We start from the raw sequence: 19302 nt of genomic DNA, 5'->3' as shown, positions 1-19302 counted from the left end.
TGAAAGTTTAAAAAAAAAAAAAACTAAAGAACAAAAGTTCAAAACTAATATAATAAAAATGAGGGTTATCAAAGGCATGTATGGGAAAAACTCTCTAAATATTTTTGCCATTAATATCAACAAAAACTCAGTGAGATATCTTGTTATTATCTGGACCATTGAGTCAAAGGAGGATTTTTCTCATGCTACCTGTTGTACTATCCTAGTAATCTAGTTTTAAACATCACAGCTGAGAGCAGAAGGGTCTGCAAAGCTAATTGGAGCCTGTCACCAGAGATGTCTCTATAAGCAGCCTTTAGGACATTAAACAAACTGCTAGTTATAAGTTAATGCAAAGATTATTTAGGATAGCTATCAGTTCTTGCATGGTCCCTTGGCCTGTAACACCTGTCTTTTCAAACACTTTTGTTTAAACAAACACCAAACCATTTGTAAAACCAGAGACTGTATTAAAAATATCCTGCAATATTTTTACACTCACCAGTGCTGCATTCAGGGAGGACAAGCAAGGACATGCTTGGCTCATGTGGCTTATTTTCCCTCTTTTCCTCTCTAAGATGGATTAACAGAGTGTCAGAAGCCTGCAGGTAACTTGTGACTGCTCCAACGCATGTGAAAAGCCAAAGTCTCAGTTCAGGTAAATCAGCAGTAAATTCCCCAGGGTAAGTATCAGCTACTCTGGAATCTGTTCATCAGCCAAAAACCTGCATGCTCCCACCAAATTTTGTTTTCAATGACATTTTTGCTTTGGGAATGTTTTACAACGGGATCCATCGGAACTGTTCTTTTGACAGTCACACAATGAAAATGGGGAGCTCTGAAAAAGATAAGAAATATAAATCAGGGTAAACTCTGCAAAGATCATCAGTGAAGACAGGCTGTAAACTTGTCAAAGTGGACTCAGCTGCCACCACGTGTCAGTTCATGCTCCTCTACTTCCTCCCGACCCTGAGAAATGAAGCTGCAAAGCCACAGCAAGGAAAAACATTCATCCACACATGAAATGCAGTAGAGAATGGAATAATAATAATACAACTGGAAGAAAAAAGATTTTCACAAGTTACTGCTGACTTACGTTTCTTTCTTTTTTGGTTATTCAGCTAGGGATATTTTAAACAGCCAAGATCTCAGGGAGTGCTGGACACCCAAATATAAAAATGGCACCCTGGAAAAGACCTCAAATTAATCATCTAACAATAACAAAAATATTCATTTAATGGTTGTTTGGGTTTTTTTTTTTCATACATACCACTACTATTAATATTCTTCTAGATCCAGTCAACAAAAAAACTAACATTGGTGTATTCTCCTGGGTAGTTCTTCCTTCCACATGCCATGCCCCAGCTAGTAATTCCATGGAGAGTGTAAAACCCCGAGTTGTCTCCTGAAGGACAAACTAATGGGCCTCCAGAATCACCCTGCACAAGGACAAAGGAACCTTGTCATGAGCCAACATCACTCCTGCTGTTTTTAAAATCTCAGTTCAGCAAGGAGAGATCCCAGCTGCTCACGCACTTGGAGTTTTCCATTTTTAAAAGACAAAGCTTTCTTTGAACACATCCTTTGTTCAAGGGAAGTATCTCTTTCTGCACTATGGGTTTGACTGCTAAGGAGTCTTTCACTGTAAATCACCACAGCCTGTGTGCAAGAAAACAGCTTTGGGAGGTTTTGCATTTCCCTTTCCAGAACCCATCTGGCCCAAGGGTAACTTCCTGTGCATGAGTCCTTGCCTTCCTCCAGAGGGAATCCTGCACAGATCATCCCCAGGGTCACTTTACTGGGAAGGTTTATGTAATAGCTCTGACATATCCTCAGGTGCCAGGATGGGGACTTCCAGCTGCTGCAGTTTTTTGCCCTCTTCTCTGTCTTGAATTAAAACACATCATCCAGTAGAGGCATGAATTAGTGGTTCCAGAAGGAAGCTTTACTCCTCTCCTTTTCAAAAGGTCTCAGTCTAAATTACCTGATTTCTCTCTTCCCACCCATGTCCCTTCACATCTAGCTGACAAGTGAAAACTTTTTAACATGTCTGTTCTCCAAAAACTAACGTATAGACAGAAGGACTGTTCCAGCACAGAATGCGGTATTTAAAACACAGCCACAACATGCCCAAGCAGCAAAGACTGCATACCTGCTTCAGGTGCACCCCACCCTGTGACCACACACATCCTCGAGGGCTGCAGCACCTCCTCCTCGGCAGGGAGGCACACTGGGAGCACGGAGGGGCTGAATTCCAAGGGCTCAGCCAGTTGCAACAGGGCAGTGTCAGAGTCCAGAGTGGTCCTTGTTAAAATTCGGGTGTATAAAATACTGCTTGGCTGAGCTTTTCTAGGAAAGTAAAGACATTGACATTTTCTGAAAGACTTGGGAGTGTGAGGCTTTAAGTTACTTTGGTTTTATAAATTTCCAAGATGCCTTAAGAAGGGAACACATTTAAAAGCAGCTCCGGAAACAGCCAGCTTTCCGATATTAACAAGTCAACATTATGCATTTGTGACATGGAACAGGGAACATGCAGAAAACTCCATCCAGCAAGGGTCAGAAGAGAGTCTTGGAAAAACATTTATCCAGTGTGAGCAAAGTGGCAACTTGTGCCCTAATCTTTCTGTCTTGGTGCAGTCACCAGTGAGTGCAGAGACAATACACCTCTCACTCCCACAACCTCTGGAATGCTGAGCACTGGAGCTCAGTGAAGGCACAGATCTGTGCTCACAGTCACACAAAAGCTGTTGCATAAATGCAGATTAGGATCAGCGTTCAGGCTGTTGGATTGCTTCATCATGGAGAATTTGGGAATCGCATTTACAATAAAAACTACTTTGAAAGACTGATTTGTATTCCATTACTAAGCAGAGCACACAGTACCTGTGTGTAGTCTTCCTCTGTAAGATCCTGAAGTCCTGTTACCACCGTCCATAAGTCTCTGTATACTTCCCTAAGGAAAAAAAAAATGTTCATTGTCAGGCTGATATAACAGCAGTCCTGAAACCCATCAATCTTAAAACCTGCTGTGTTCCTAGCACATGTGTGTGGAGCAGAATCCAGAGCCAGTGTAAGCTGTAACAGGTGTAACCAAGCCTGTGCCACCCTGGATGGAAGCAGCAGGCTGCAGGGACACAGCGTGCAGTTACGGCCATTCCCAGGGAAGGGCTCGTCCCAGTGCACTCACCTGGAATGAAGGCAGTGGGCAGCTGTGACAGCCCGTCCTTGGGCAAGGACTGCTGCTCCACAGATGTGCTCATCTGCAGTTTGCACACTGGCCTGCCAAGGCCACGAGTAGGGCACAGCTTCTTCACCTCCAGCTATCCTACCGAAGAGGAACCTGGGTTGATTTGAAGGCATTCCACAAGCATCCTCTGAAACAGAAAGCACTCATGTTCCAAGAAGTGTTTTAGAGGTTAGGTTAAGACTGGGAGAAGTAAAGAACATTCCAGTTAAGGGCAACCCCACAGCTTTTCAAGCTCCACCTTTTTTACTAAATCTTCCAATTTCCCTCATCAAAAAGGATGCAAATGTTTAGACCACCATGAGGAGATGATCCTAGCAAAAACAGAGCTTCACCAAGATGAAAACTACCACTTACCTTCAAAAGTTTTAGCCTCAAACCTACAATGAACAGGGACTCATCCCATTTTCCATGTACTACTAGAGGGGGGGAAAGAGCAGCTCTAAAATGCTGATTCTTATTTTCAATTACTCCATAGTCTTTGCAATTGTTTTCACCAAAGGATGTAGGTGTAAACTGACATACAAGCTGAAATGTTATTGAATTGCTGTACATCACTTAGCAAGATGAAGGAAACAAGAAAAATTAGGTTCTGCTAAAGCCAGAGCATGTAAATGTCACTGTGCATATTTTTATTTCCTCAAAATATCTTACTAAAAGAATCTGGACCAACTGCAACCACTAGGTATTTTGAGAATTTATAGTCTAAAAGGTACTCTCTAGTCCCATGAAGGAAGCATAAATGAGGTTGTTATACCTTTGTAACCTGTTGTAACCTTTACTTCTTCTTCAGTAACATTCTTGTTTTCAAAATCTTCTTCTTTAGTTGAATTCAAAATATTTAAATCTAGCAAATTATGGTGGTGAGTGTGTTAGCAGAATGTCTTGAGTAATATTTGTATTATAGAATAACTTTTATTTCCTTATTTATTTTTGTAGAAGAAACAGATTTCTGCTGTAGGGATCTGTGCTATTACAGTATTAAAGTGCTATTTAAAATGTGCCACAGACACAACTCCCAGGTTTTGGCCAGACTCATTGTTTGTCTTCACCATTCATTAGGCCTTTGTTTAATACCTGAAGAGGTTCACAGTCCTTTACTTTGTACTGAAAGAATTTGTTAGATGAGAAGCTCCTACAGCAAAATAAATCTGAACAGCCAATCCACTGAAGAGCCCTTTGTGCTGCCCCAAGGAGGCATTTTCCCAAGTTTCTATTTAGTTTTCTGTTACCTGTTACATGAACAAAGGAGAATGTAGCTCTGAATCCTCCAAAGGTCTCTGTTTCATCAGAGTGGAAGACAACCAACATCACAGCAGAGGAGCTTGAAACAGGTGCTGGTAGGGCAAATCCACAGGTCGGCTAAAAATGAGAAAGCAAAGGCTCACTACAAATTAACAGGTACTTTTAAAATCCTTCTCTCTTTCAACAGTAGGTGCACAATATTCTGTATTTCAACTTTCAGACAGGAAGGTAAAAAGTAACCATGACCAAGAGATAAGTAGGCTGAGGCTGAAGGACTGACCTATTCCTGGCAGCCTGTCCTCGTTCAGCAGTTTCCTCATCAGAACAAGGAGTCTCTGGCATCATTGCACAACAGTCTATTGCAGCACCCACAAACTTCATTACAAATGAAACACCCCAGCTACCTGATTTTCCCTAATCTAAGCACCAGCTTCAAGCAAGTGCTGAAAACAGTTTTTTTGGGATAGGACTTCCTCTCATTTACTGTAAGCCAATTGGCAAAAATGACATGAATGATGCTCTGGAGTGAAGAACACCTGGACTCTGAAAAGGAAATGTCTTGGGTGCTTTGTGTGTGATCGTTCCTATAGACCCAAATTACTGTGCTATGTATTTGCTTTGCTGGAACCAATTCAGAACTGCAATTCACACAGAATTTAAACACTGAAAAAAAGTTCACTTTGATGTGGCTTTGCCTCTGTAAGTTGAGAAGAATTAGCAATACCTGCATTTTTTCAAGTACCTATAACATTACCTGAGACTCTACAAGCAAACTTTGTTTACACTGGACAATAGGGCTAGTGAAAGTCATAAAATAAATAGAACATCCCCAAAATAAAAAATCAAAAGTCAAACCAATTTCTTCCTCTTTTCCTACATCTTCATACAGAGTCATGGCATCATAGGAGCAATCTTCTCTCTCTTCTACTTCAAAAGACTGGTATGTAAGCTTCAAATTTAAAAAATGAAAGAATGAACTTTGTAGTGAAAGTCATATGGAAAAAATTCAAAGATCTACAGGGTCTTTGGGATTGTGAGTGATTTCTGCAAGGTTTGGTTTCTGATATTCAGACCTCTCACAGGTGATACGTAAATATTAAATTTTCTAGAAGAATCTGTCATGATAAAATTTAACCCAGGAAATCCTATTTTACCGTAACCTAAAGGACAAATCGAAACCTATCTGTCTTTTGGGATGGATAGTGATTCCTCTTAACTGCATCCAGCAGCATTATTCATGCTCATGTTGCTTGATCTTGTTTGGCCTTAGCTGCATAATTTCTTGTTAACTCAGTGGTGCCCATTTCCATCATGTGGACACAAAAAGAATTCATGTTATACCTTGACTATGTGGTCCTGTGGAGCACAGATGATTATCCACTGACAGCCTGCCAGGCTGCCGTAGTGCTCTGGGTAATGCATCCTCTCCGGCACTCCTCCTTCAAAGAGGGACTCACAGCCAGCATCTGGAAATCCAGGCAGACAAAAATGGAAAGGAAAGAACCAGCTGGAAATGCTGTCAGAACAGGAACATCGGGAGTTCTTTTAAGACTCAGCAGGTGGCCCTTGGGCCCATCCTTAGGGCTGGTGAACTGCTGTGCACAGAAAAACCAAACACAATTCTCCAGGACGTGTTTTAGCCTCAGCTGCCTCCCTCAAGGTCCCCCCATGAAAGTATCATCCACACAGAAATACCACAGAAGCTTCCTCTGGTTTATTTTCCCCTTTTTTTCCCAGGTCCCCACCCAAGAGTGTAGGCAGGCACATTACTTGGCTTAAACTTACCAGGAAGAGTATCTGGTGTAAGAACTTTGTAGGTAATGGAAAAACCAGTTCCATAATCCTCATCATTAGAAATAAATTTCAGCCTTAGGCTATTGGAGCTAATCAAAAGAGGTAATGGAAGATCTCCTCCACAGAATTTCCCTGAAACATAACATTAGCGAATCATCACTGTTTTAAAGCCTTCAGTTACTTGAGAAAAGTTGCATGTACTGTTTCTAATACTTAGCTATAAATTTTTAGGATTAAAAGGAAATTTCCTATTCATCCCTCTACTTTCCTTATTAATCCATTAGCCCAAATAGATTCACACTATTAAAAATAGCAAATCATTTGCACCAGAAGTGTGATACAGTTCCCTACCAGGCATTTTCCAACCTCTTCACCTCCCACACTCTTTTTCTTTTATTTCAGATCCTATGTCTCAATATATCAATCAAGCAAGTGAAGCAATCAGCCACCACCTCACTGGGTGCACTTGCTGCTAGAATAAGGAGTGCTCTGACAGGTTATAGATCTCAAAGGTCTTTTCCTACCTGAATGATTGTTTCAAAGAACAAGGGGACAAAAACTCATCCACGAGTCTGTCATCTTTTGACTAAACTGATAAAGAACCATAATCAGAACATTTCTGGCACTACATCGAAGTGGGAGAAACAAAGCCATATGTAATTCCCTTCTGGCACAAACAGAGTCCATATACACAATCTGGAATAAGAAATCAGTTCCCATTCACAAAAATGCAACCAAAACCACCCCAAAACCTACACTTGTATGGGGAATATTCTCTGGGGGAAGACTTTGTTTTCTCTGCTTACTGGTGGGTTTTGATAGAACTCTTCAGGCTTCCAGGAAAATGTAATTCCCCTTCACTGTTGCAGAGTTTTCCATCCTGAACACTACAAAACGCTATGAGTTAAATCATAATGGAAGGAATTAGGTTTGACACATATGCAATCAGCTGCTCCACCAAAAATCTCAAACATCTGGAGGATATTGTGAGACAGGATTGCTCAGCTGCACTTTGCTTCTGCTGGCAGACTGATACTGTGTCTTCTCTTTTCTCTCTTTTATCTGGAATTCTGGCAAATCAGCTTTAAACCCCATCATCTGGGAGCAAGAATGAAGCCCTGCCAATGGGCTCTCATTCTTTTGTAAGTGGCAGTGCTTATTTTTTACCTTAAATAAACTCTTGGCTACATGAAGATTTCAGTAGAAATAATTTTCAGTGAGGAAAAATGGATACCCCAGAGCATAACAAAAGTGTTCATGGCAGCCCATCTGTGATAATGCCTTTGATAATGTTACAGCAGGAGACTTTTGCAACAGTTCAATGCACTGTTAAAAATTACTTTAATAGAAGAAGCAGAAGCTTTCCTCTTCAGTCAAGTGTCAGCAGAAACACAACAGCACAAAAATCATCTCTTCTTGCCCTTCCTTCAGCTTGCAAGGTTACCCAATAAGAGCAACATTTATCAACAACTATCTAAACACAAACAAATGTAAGGAGCCAGGTACTTATTAGATTATTTCCCCTGCAGCATCCTGGGAAGACCAGTAAAACTTGCAAAAATGTTTTCAAAAAAGGTTTCTTCCTTTATAAATTAAATAAACAACTATGGGGGGGAGGGGGGACTTTTTATGCTCTAACACAAATAGAAGATACTGTGGAAAAGTAATGTACTTGTCTGTGGAGCTTTTCACTTTCAGATCTAATGAAGGAGGGACAGGGAAGGAGGAGGAAAAAGAAGAATAAATTCCTGCAGTTTCGTGTTCACAATTTACTTTTGTCCATGTGAAATGGCAATTCTGTACAGCTGGCACAGAGGCAACTCCCAGTGCTTTTTGGGGACACACAATAAACTAGGGATTGGAATCAAAACAAAACTGCAAGTTCAGGGAATGCTGACGTTGGAATGAACAGTAGTGGAGTAGCCACTACCAGAATGAACCATGCTTTGACAGGCCACTTCTCAGTCTGAGCAGCACTTTTTCAGAATCTAAACCCTTTTCATTTTTTTCTGACCCATTATGGGAGTTCCTTCTTTGAATCATCAATTCTAGATGGTTTCTAATAGGAAATATTATTTTTCTCCTCCCAATTTTTTTCCTTCTCATTGACTAAACCTCTTAAATAAGCCTCCCTCAGTTTTCAGTTCTCTGTGTAAGTTTTAACACAGTTTCCAAAGCCCTTTAACAAAATTAGCCCAAACTAGAAGAAAATGCCAGTTCAGGTTCTTATAACTCTCAGTAAAGTTCACCCCTGCCATTTATATCTCCAGCTCCATGACTTTGGCAGTGGTGCCTGATGGTCGCACACTGTTCCCCAGCACAGAGGGAATTCATGGCCTTTTGGGAAGACTGAATAAAAGCACTTGTCCCCCTCTTGTCAGATTTCTGATCCAACACGTTTTAGTTGAGAAAAAGGACAAGTGACTTAAAAGAAGTGCACATGGAATCTCTGATACTTTCAACTGGTGGATTTCCACTAAAAAAAAAAAAAAAAAACTTCCAATAAACATGCTAAGTGGCTAGCTGCATAAAAGAAAGGATCATTCTTAAAAAAAAAAACCAAAAAAAAAACCAAAAAAAAAAAAAAAAAACAGGTCCAAGGAGGAAGCAAAGTGCATTTACAATGCTCTCAATTTGGTTTTGACAACTGCCTGTCAGTAACGCACACTTCAAGGGACTGTGGAATGCTGCAGTGCTTTGACAGGAAATCATATAAGTGCTGTATCTTAAAAAAAAAAAGATAAAATTAAATAAAATGTTTCTAGACAGAGGATTTGTCACAAGTGAGGGATGCATTACTGCGGGGACTTAATTAACAGCACTCATGTCCTCCTGAACCCAGGACAGCACCATGCTGAGGTCTGGGAATATTCCCAGGGGTCCTCTGTTGTAATGTTTCTTCTTCTCACTCCTTATCCAGCTGCAGGCACATCCCAGCCCCAAGAGATGACAGCAGCAAGGCTCCAGGCCCCGTGCTTGCCTCGACACAAAAGGGGTCTCCCTGGAAAAAAAGCCCAGCAAAATCCCGGGAGCCAGAGCTGATACAGCTGAGCAAGACTTAAAGAGTTTGTTGGGCTCTCTTTTGTGCCTTAACAAAAACCTGCAGCACAGGGGACAGTCATTTTCAAAGGAGCTGTAAAGACACACACATTTTTGGGGTGTTTAGTCAGGATTGTCAAGAAGGGGAGAGACAGATTAATTGCCTCATGGGTTCATCTCTGGTGTGCTTGAGCATGTAAAAAAGGACTGAGGAACAATCACTTAACCTTTATCCCACTTCCTTTCCTTCCTGTAATCCAATTCTTTCTACTTTAATCCCCTGGATCTTTCCAACGTTAATTAATTTATCAAGTGTTCTGCAAAATTGCTCTCAGGAACTTGTCCTACAACCCATACAATAATTAACATGGAGTCATGTAATTAAGTGCATTGCCCCATAGGGAACTTCTGAAAGAATTCCTACATCCAAACCTCCCAGTTGACAGTGAATTGGTTTACTTTGGCACACAGAGCTCCTGAGAAACACTCCTAAGCTTACAGGGCCCTGTGTGCTGGCAGGCATCTCTTCCTCCATCTGGAAATGCAGCACACATTATGGTGCCACCTCGGATGGGTTACTTTAAAGTTGACAGTGCTCTTGAACACTCTCTGCTGTTTGGGACTGGGAGATTGACTTCATACAAGACCTGAGAGAGCAGTCCATCTGAAACACAAATCAATGTTCAGGAGAAAAGCTGAAAGGTAAACTTAATGTCACTGTTAATACACCACAAAAAGCAGTTGGAAACTTGCTCCAAGCCATGTTATGGTTACAAGCATGTTTTGGGAAACATCCAGTTTTTTTGTATATAAGCAGTTTTACTTGAAAAAATTCCAAAATGTTTCAAAATTCAAATGCAGGTCTAGATTTTGTGATTGCCCATTTTGAAGTAATTCACAGGTAGGCATAGAAGCAATATCCTATTTTGAGATTACAATTCTTAAGGCCAGTTGAAGGTTACTTTTGCTCTGGCTCTGACCTGGGCAATCAAGCTCTTCGTTTCAGAAAAAAATAATAATGTGAATGGCTTTCTTTCCTTTAAATGACCCCAGCCACAAGCAGTGCAGCTATATCCTGCTTCAAACTTTTCACCTGGGTGAGGAAGACATGCTGGCAAAACTAATGAACCTGCCACACAGGGACATGAATTTTATTCATAAATATTTGAAAGAACAATTACAAAAAGCTTCCTTTAAAAGTGTTGGAGACTTTTTAACAGAAAGAAAGATCTTGTTATTTTCATGGAATCTGTAAAATTAATCTCATATTGACAACTTACCTTCTGCATGCAAAGAACAATAACTTTCTCTTCATGGAGAAAAAGATCACAGCTAACTCCGGCCTTACTGGAGTTGAAGGTGCCATCCAGCTTAGAAGGGCAATGTCATGGTTCATTGGAGTCCTGGGGTCACACTTGGGGTGCTGCATGACAGATGTGACAGGCAGTGTCTGCTCACTGCTCTCCCTGAGCCCCAAGGCATGCTCTCCTGCAGTGACATGCAAGTATTGCAGTAGGTTCCTGTGGAACAGAAAAATTAAAGTGAGAAAATGGAAGTGAAAAATGGAGTTGCTTTTGAACTGAGAAATTACTACTTCCGATACCCAATACCTTTCATCTTCAGATTTTAGAGCACTTAAGATGTACAGACAGCAAGAACTGAGTAAGCCCTCTAGGAGGAATTGGGAGACAAAAAGGACTGAGGAGAAAAATCATTTTGCTACAGGCCTGACCATGGTTTGGTGATCGACTAAGAAATCAGGTCCTCTTACTGTGTTTAAAAGTGTTTAGCCACACTGCTTTTTGACACAAGGACAGGGGAAAGAGAAAACAGAGACAATTTTTTTTTTTAATTATTTATGATTAACCAGAAAGAATTTGCTACTTGGCAAATGGGAATTAATAAATTTAAAAAAAAAAAATTAGATTCACAAAAATAATTTTTTTCAGCATTGAATAATTCTATCCTCCAATGCAAGAGTAGTTTAAAAGTGACAAGTTAATTTTTTTAATAAATATTATACCAGACTTTTATTATCTGTGTTTTGACAAACTGTAAAAGCCCCTATCCTTTGCAGTTTTTAATCCCAAGAGATTCCCGACTGTTTTACAGGTGGCTGGTTTCCATTCTTGTTTTCTATAAATTAATAAATCTTCATGAAGGAAGCAGGAACAATTGTTATCATTAATTGTTCCAAAAAAGGGATACTCTGGATTTTAAGATATTAGACAACGGAAGGGAGGACCTGCTGTGTTGTGTTTGTACCCTATGGATATCCTGATAAATCATGACCTTGCTGCAAATTTGAAAGTATTCCAGTTTATTTATTTAATCATAAATCACGCTTAACATTATTTGCTCTGAATCATCAAGGAATCAGGCAAAACTTTCGTAAGATTTACTCATGGAAAGAAAACATTCATCTAGATAAGTTAGAGGGTGAAACCAGTGCAGCTTCTTGATATCAACACTGCCTCCCAAGCTTGTCACTGCCAAGCAGAACCACCAGGACCCAAAACTGTTTAAGATGTGACATTTGCTCCTGCCTTTCTGCAGAGCAGCTGGCACAGCACAGAGCTCTGTGACACAGAGCAGCCCCAGCAGCAGCAGCTGGCTGGGGGAAAGGCTCACCCTGGGGCTGAGTGAAAACACGGAGGGTTTGTGACACAGAGAGGGAAACCCAGCCCCAAACCCTGCACTGCAGGGCAACAACAACTCACCGAAGGAGAGGTTACTCATTAATCCAGGCACAAAGCACTCACCTCCACTAATGAGTTTTCCAAATGTCTCGGTTGGAAAAGCCAGGTGTCTGCTAAGGAAGGCAGGAACCTTCCTTGAAATGGAAAATGCAAACCCCCTCCCTCTGAATTATTATAATTTTGAAATTAAGGGGCTCTCAGTCAAAGATATAGGAATAGGAATAACAGTTCTTTACTAGGAAAATTAAAAATAAAAATGCAATAGTACCAAAAAAAAAAAAAAAAAAAAACAAAAACCCACACTGCCAGAGTCAGAACAGACCTGGCAGCCTGTGGGTCAGGCTGGTGGCAGCAGTCCCATCCCATGGTGGCTTAGCCCTCCTGCAGTGCCAGCTGTGCTTCTGCTGGAGCAGGGATCCTGGACAAGGATCCTGGAGTTTTCCTCTGAAGTTCCAGGGCTGGTGTGGATGGGCCTGGGCTTCCTCTGGGAATGCAGTGGGGAAGAAAGCTGCTCCTCTGGGAATGCAGTGGGGAAGAAAGCTGCTCCTCTGGGAATGCAGTGGGGCAGAAAGCTGCTCCTCTGGAAATGCAGTGGGCAAAGGCTGCTGTGGTGCTCCAGGAGTCAGATTGTATCCAGGTAGGAATGCTTGGCTCCTCCCCTGGGCGGAGCATCTCCCCATGGGATGATGGAATTTTCTCAGCCATGCAGGGACATGAACAGAAGAGATCTCCTGGAGGGAGGATTGGCTGGGAAAGAGATAAAGAAAAAACTGCCCAGTGAACAGGAGATTCCTGCCCCACCTCTGACAGATGGGAATAGCATACACACCACCATTTCCAGCCTAAGACACCAAATTTAATAGAGTGTGGTTCTTCTACACACCATCACTGAAGTCTTTGCTGTAAAATACTGAAATCCTCTCTGAAACTATTTTTTTTTTTTTGAGGCAAAATGAATTTACCATGGCATGCTTTGCTAACAACTTACCCAGGCAGATCTACACATGGAAATAGAACTCACATGAGGAGAATATCAAGTTGCTATTTGCCTCAACAATTTCTACAGCTTTTGAGGAGGCAACACTTTATATTTCCTGCACACTTTATACTTAGCCAATATTACAGACCTGAGAAACACAGCACAAGTTTATCATGTTGTTGGCACCATGCTCAGTGTTTTATTGTTTGGCCAAGGGTTTCCCAATAACAATGCCCACCAATCCACCATCAGTGACCACCCCAACAATCATTTATGTGTTTATTCAAGTCTAGTTTTTCCTTCTTTCCCCTGCCAGTCAAAGGATAACAAACCCCAGCTTTTATTCTCAATATGCAGTTTTATAAGAACTGAATATAAACCCTGTCCTAGAAACTTTGAGTTGCAGTTGGGTTTTTTTTTTCTGTTATAGATGCAGGATTTATTATGAGTGCAGCTTTCCTACTAGTCCTGAGGAAATGCCCATTTCTGCCACTTCTGAAACCTGGATCACCAACATGATTCCAGCTCTAATCAAAAACTTTTGAAAGCTGCTTTCCTTCAGGGATTCATTTGTATTTTGCAGGGACAAAACAAACCCTCCAGACCCCCAGACCAGTTCCATGTACAGCAGAGCTCTGCGCTCATCCACCACAACAGGAGGGCATAAAAACAAGAATAAACAATCCCTGTAGTTATGAGTGATGCTACACGAGCCACTGATGCGGAATAGGAGATGGAGAAACAATCAGCACTTTCTAATTTCTCACAGGCATCACTTTTTGTGCAGCATCAAAGGGGTCAGACAGAAAAAGCACAGAGAGGCACATTCTGCCCAAGCTGCACTTACCTGGGATGGCAGAACAGAAGGGGAGGCTTTCTTGTCCTGTTATTCTGTGTTCTCTTCTTCTGCTACCTGTTTATAGTTCTCCTGAAGCTGTTCCCTTTATCCTCTGTGCAGACAGAGGCACACCCCCCTGGGCAGCTGCTCTTGCCCCTAAAACTGGCAGATTTGGCAGGCAGCTCTGCCAGCACCACTCCTGGCCACTGTTGTAGTTGAGACAGAGGCAATACAAAGCAACACTCCGTTTTCAGAAGGCTTCAAACCTGTTTTTTTTCTCTAGCGTGCATGCTTTCTATACATGCTTACAAAACACATAAATTTACACTTTACTCATTGGTCAGGAAAGACAAAGTGCTCATTGGAAGAGGCAGTTGCAGGTTTCTCTTATTTATCCTTCTTTCTTGGTTTCTGTGCCAATGATCTTGGTAGAAAATTCTTTCTTTAAAAGCCACCATCCACCCTCACAATGAGAGAGGGGAGCTTGCCATTCACTTTTTTCAGTCAGAGCCTTCATGTTACTTCAAAGATCAATAAATTGAAAAGCTGAGGGAATTAAAAATTCTCAATTCTTAAAATCACAACATTAAGTACCTCTGCAATTCCCAACCATGTTTTTTCCCTCTCCCTCTGTACAAATAAAGTCACATCTCAAAGCAAAACCATGCTACACCTTCACTTGGGATTTGTGGTTTTGGGATTCATGTACTTTTTTAGACCAGCAGAGATCACCTGCTGGTGATAAATATACCTGATTTGCAAAAGACAAACTACAAGTTTTCAGCTCAATATTCCCACATGAATCCTAGTTAATTTGGTTTTATAGATTAGGATTATAGCTATGTTTGTGTAAAAATTGCAAAAAAAGACCTACAAACTACAGCTTTGCAGTAACAATGCTCACTGTGCTATCAATTCATTTTCCAGAAAGATTCATATCCATGATTTTTCAGTCACCCAAGCCTTTTTTGGGGAGCAAACTGTTTGCCTGAAAATTAAGAAAATAATTATTTATAAAAAGGTCAGAGACAAAAGTTAAAAGCCAGTATAATTTTGAACCTATTTAATTCCATCGATTAATAAAAGCGGTGCTGACAATTGCCTGTTTCTCTACCAAAGACAAACTGGCAGCTGAAAACCACAAAGCAAATCCTTCACAGGTGATCCAAAACACCTGATGTGGGATCTCACCGTGCTTGCAGATCCTTGATGGCTTTAACCCAACCAGAATTAGGGCAGTTGTGCCCCATCTCCCATGGAAGTGCTGCTGCCATTCCCCTGACGCAGGTCTCAGCCCTGGCCAGGCTCTGTGGAGACCTGAGCTTGTTTTATGTAGCTGGATTTGCTTTTAAAGGCAGGATTGGTTTCTTGACCAAAGCTTTTCAGCAAAAATTGAATGCCAGTGCCAATGCAAAGGAATGAATACATGCCCTAGACAGAACAGCCCATTCCTTCCAAATGTAGCCCCCACTTACAATTTAAAGCATCAAAATCCATCGTGAAACTTCAGCTGGGCTGTTCTAGACACAGTGATGTCCTCAGAGCAGATCCAGAATTTTCAGTTCTGTTCCAAGCTTTGTGGCAAGCTTGTGCTCCAAGCTCCTGCCTAGTTCTGCTGAATAAATGTGCCTCAGCCAAGTATTCTGAAATGTTGAGGTATCACCTGTCACACTCCAGGCGTGATGAAATCCCTTTTCTTCGGGGGTGAAGGTCCCCAAAGGGTAGAGGAGCTTTGTAGGCTTTCAGCAGCACAGCAGAAGTTAAAGGTCACCCAGTAACTCTGGAGTTTAAAGAGGAAAGTTGCTCCCACCCCTGGCACAGCTTAGGTCTGCTCCACATCCCCCCAGGTATTAGTCAGACTGACTTATAGACCTACTCACAGATCAGATTCCCTTGGATGCAGAGGACTTTGTGAGACTTTGAACGCTTCCTCCCTCGCTGTTCCCATCACAGCCCACCCCAAAACTGAAAGGGCTGAGGGTTTCTTGCCTCAGAGAGACACTGAGTTGTGTTTTATTGCCTCCAATTAACTCCAGCAGGGACTCAGAGGGAGCACTAAAACTGAATAATTTTGATATAACTTTTGATAATGTTTTCACTTCAGCTCTCTACGCCCTCCTAAATTCTCCAGCTGGCCCATCAGGTCGCAAAGCAAAGTGCACAGTGGCAAGAATGTTCAAAGGAGCACTTGGGGCAATAAGAACCCACGGAAAACCCCCTAAGAAGCTGTTTCCCAGAACATTTGTTCTTTAATTTAGGATTTTAGATATGCATCAAGATGTATTTGAGTCTCCTGTGCAAAACAAAAGGAGAACAATTTTAACACAAAATGCATTTTTTCATCCTGCAATGCTCAATAGTTGATGTACCAGCCAAAAATTACTGGAAACCAAAAATTAAAAGAAACAGCAGCCGCTGGCCTTTTCCCACTTTTCACTGCAGCTCCATTTTTCCATTTTCCAATATATGGGAATTATAAATGCAGGCTCAGTTACCTGGATCTGTGATGAGCAATTTTCCTTTTGTAGCTAAGTCCTCCCCCAGACCGAAATTTTGCCTTTCAAAGCAAACAAGATCAAAACCAAACAAGGTGAACAATGTCAACAAATGCAGAAATACTGCAGGCTATGGAGAGCACAATGCATTGATACCAGCCACAGCTTCCCTTGGATGGAGTCCAGCCCTAAACTGATTAATTAGGAAAGGACAAACGAAGGAAGAGAGAGGGAACAAAATTGTGCTTAGCTTAAGTATTTGACCTGAATATCTCAAAATGCTTTGTAAGGACAGATCAATACTAATGCTTTTCAGCCAATATTTGGCATATGGATTAAACAAATCAGCAACAGTCAGAAGCAAGTTGGTCACTTAACTCCCAGCTTATTCCCCTTGGGAATGCTTTGTGAAATGCAAAGTCTTAATAGCACAGTGGCAGCTCCTCAAGGTAAATAGGAATAAAAAAATAATAAATCCAGTACATCCCCTGATTTTTGGAAAGCACAGTGGAAACATTTCAATGCCTCCTTGGCATGGGTAAAGAATTATAGTATTACAGTGTTTAGATAATATGCTCAAAATACATAAATATGCCATCTCAAGCAGGCAGCAGTGAGATGAATCCTTGCAGATTTTTTCAGAAACATACTTAAAATAAAAATAAAATAAAATAAAAATGGATTACATCAGCCTGGCTATGCTGTCAGTTGTGTCTGCACTGCACATCACATCAAGACCAGGAGGTGAAAGGAGAGAACTGCAGGTGACTCCAGCACAGCCTGGCTCACAGTGGGTCCCTCTGCCTTGCTGGGAGATGCAGCTGAGTCCAAAGAGTAGGAAGAGAGGAATGACCTGTCAAACTAGCTTTAAAGCCCAGGAGAAGAAGTCCAGGAGTAATCCATGCATTTGCTCTTGACCAGCCAAGTGAGACCAGCTTGCCCTGTCGCAGGACTCTGGCCCAGGGTCTGTCTGCTCTCTTCCAGCCTCAGTCTCCATGGCTAAATCATTTATTTTCAGGACCCACAATCAAATGCAATCAAGAGCAGGCTCACAGCCCTCAGCTACTGGGAGACCAAGCCAGAAAGGAGGAGACAACACTGAAGAAGTATAACGCTCATAAAACTATTTATGTTGTGCCAAAACTATAGAAAGGTGGATTTAAAACTCTTTAAATCTGGGGTATTTCCAGGCTGAAATCTAGGGAGTGGATCTGGGTTTGTAAAAGACTTCAAGATACACAATTCCCACTTTTAAACATGGAAATGGAGACACAGAGAACAAGAGAGACAGAGGGGGGGAATGTCAAAAAAATTAAAATCAGAACTTTGTCTTCTGCTGCTGATGCTCCCGGAGTGGTGTGAGAGTGTGGGGAGCACAAGCAAAGGCAGCCCAAGCACAGAGAGAGATGGGGAAAGCCAGGCCAAACAGGATAAATGAACAAGGATGGGATATTTCCTTGTAGCAGGATCCCCTGCGCTGACAATTTATCCTGCTGGTGGGACACACCCACAGTAACCTGCCCTGGGAAAGGCAGGAGCCTTGTTCCGTCCCAGCTCTGCCATCAGATGGCAGAACAGCACCAGTTGTGCCACCGAGGTGGGTGCATTAACTTCCCATGGTTTGGTTCATTAACAGCCAGCTGTAAAAATCAACATGAATCGCTTTCCCTTGGCACTGCAAGGCAAAACTCATTCCAACACAGTGAGATGTTTAAAGCCATATCAAAAGGTTTGGTTCACACTCCTTTGAAGGCTCTGTAGAAATTAATTTCAGTCTGTTTTCGTGGTTGCAGAGAAAGCTTAAGGAAATCTGAGACATCTGCAAAGTTCTCGAACCATAATGGGGAGCCACATGATGAACATCAGTGACACACAGCCAGCACAGATCTTGCTGCAGGGTTTTTTGTCTGGTTTTGCCCATTTTGTGGTCATTCTCAATGCTGAGGGTACAAGGGGCAGGAATTTGCAAACCCCTTCTGCCCCACAGCAAACCTGAGCAGGATTCACCCTTGTAGCATTAGAGGCACTGACACAAAGTCATCTGGGTTCAAGCTGTGCACGGCTTAGAATTCTCCAGCTGGGTTCATATTCCTGTTTTTTCACTTTCATAACCAGACTCCTGCTCCCAAGCAGCTTCTACCACTGCAACCACCTGCAAGAGCTGCTGCCACAGGAGACTCATGGCTCAGGTATTACCAGCAATGAAACTCTGGTTTTTTCCTTTAGGGAACAGATGTTGTGCTACAGCAAATACCACAGCAGGCTGAGCGAGGGGAAGTAGAAAACTTTGGTCTTGAAACCAAGGGGATTCCCTGTTTCTGCAATGGTTGGTGTAGCTATAAAATAATGAGGAGGAAATGAGAACTCTGCCTTGAAATTATTCAGTAGCTTGAATGCGCAAACACGACTGAAAAAATAATTGGGAAGGGAAGAGGCAAAAAGAGCGAAAGCAAAAGTGCTAAATAGTACAGCTACAAAAAAACCTAAAATCCCCTTAGTTTGTTTGTAAGAAATATGATCATGCAAGCTGTGGAGCAGAGTGATGGATGGACAGCCACCCCACCACACGCCTGCTGTGGAAGGGATGAATTTCAACGGTCTCAGCAATATTTGGCAAAGCTGACAGAGCTTAAGGGTGCAGGTTACTCCTGTCAGGCCTGCAGAGCCAGCTCCCAGCAGCACATTGCAAAAAAAAAAAAACAATCACAGAAGTCTTAAAAGCTTAAGAAAATGGAGTTAAAGGAGTTCCAGGGCCGGTGTGAAACTGCAGTGGGTGGAAAACTGAACTGTGCCACTGGTCGAGGCTCTTGAGCAATTCAGCCAAGAGCTGGAGGCCTCTGAGGAACATCACAGAGCACCACAGAAACCACACCACACTCAGAGACAGGAAGGCTTTTGCCTTTCATCAGCAGATGTGAGGCATTCAGACCATCAGCAGCAGATGAAACCATCGAATTCTTTGCAAAACGACTGCAATGGAGTCCTCC

This window comes from Anomalospiza imberbis, chromosome 6, assembly GCF_031753505.1.
Source record: "Anomalospiza imberbis isolate Cuckoo-Finch-1a 21T00152 chromosome 6, ASM3175350v1, whole genome shotgun sequence".
Lineage (NCBI taxonomy): Eukaryota > Metazoa > Chordata > Aves > Passeriformes > Viduidae > Anomalospiza > Anomalospiza imberbis.
This window is presented reverse-complemented; position numbering follows the sequence as displayed.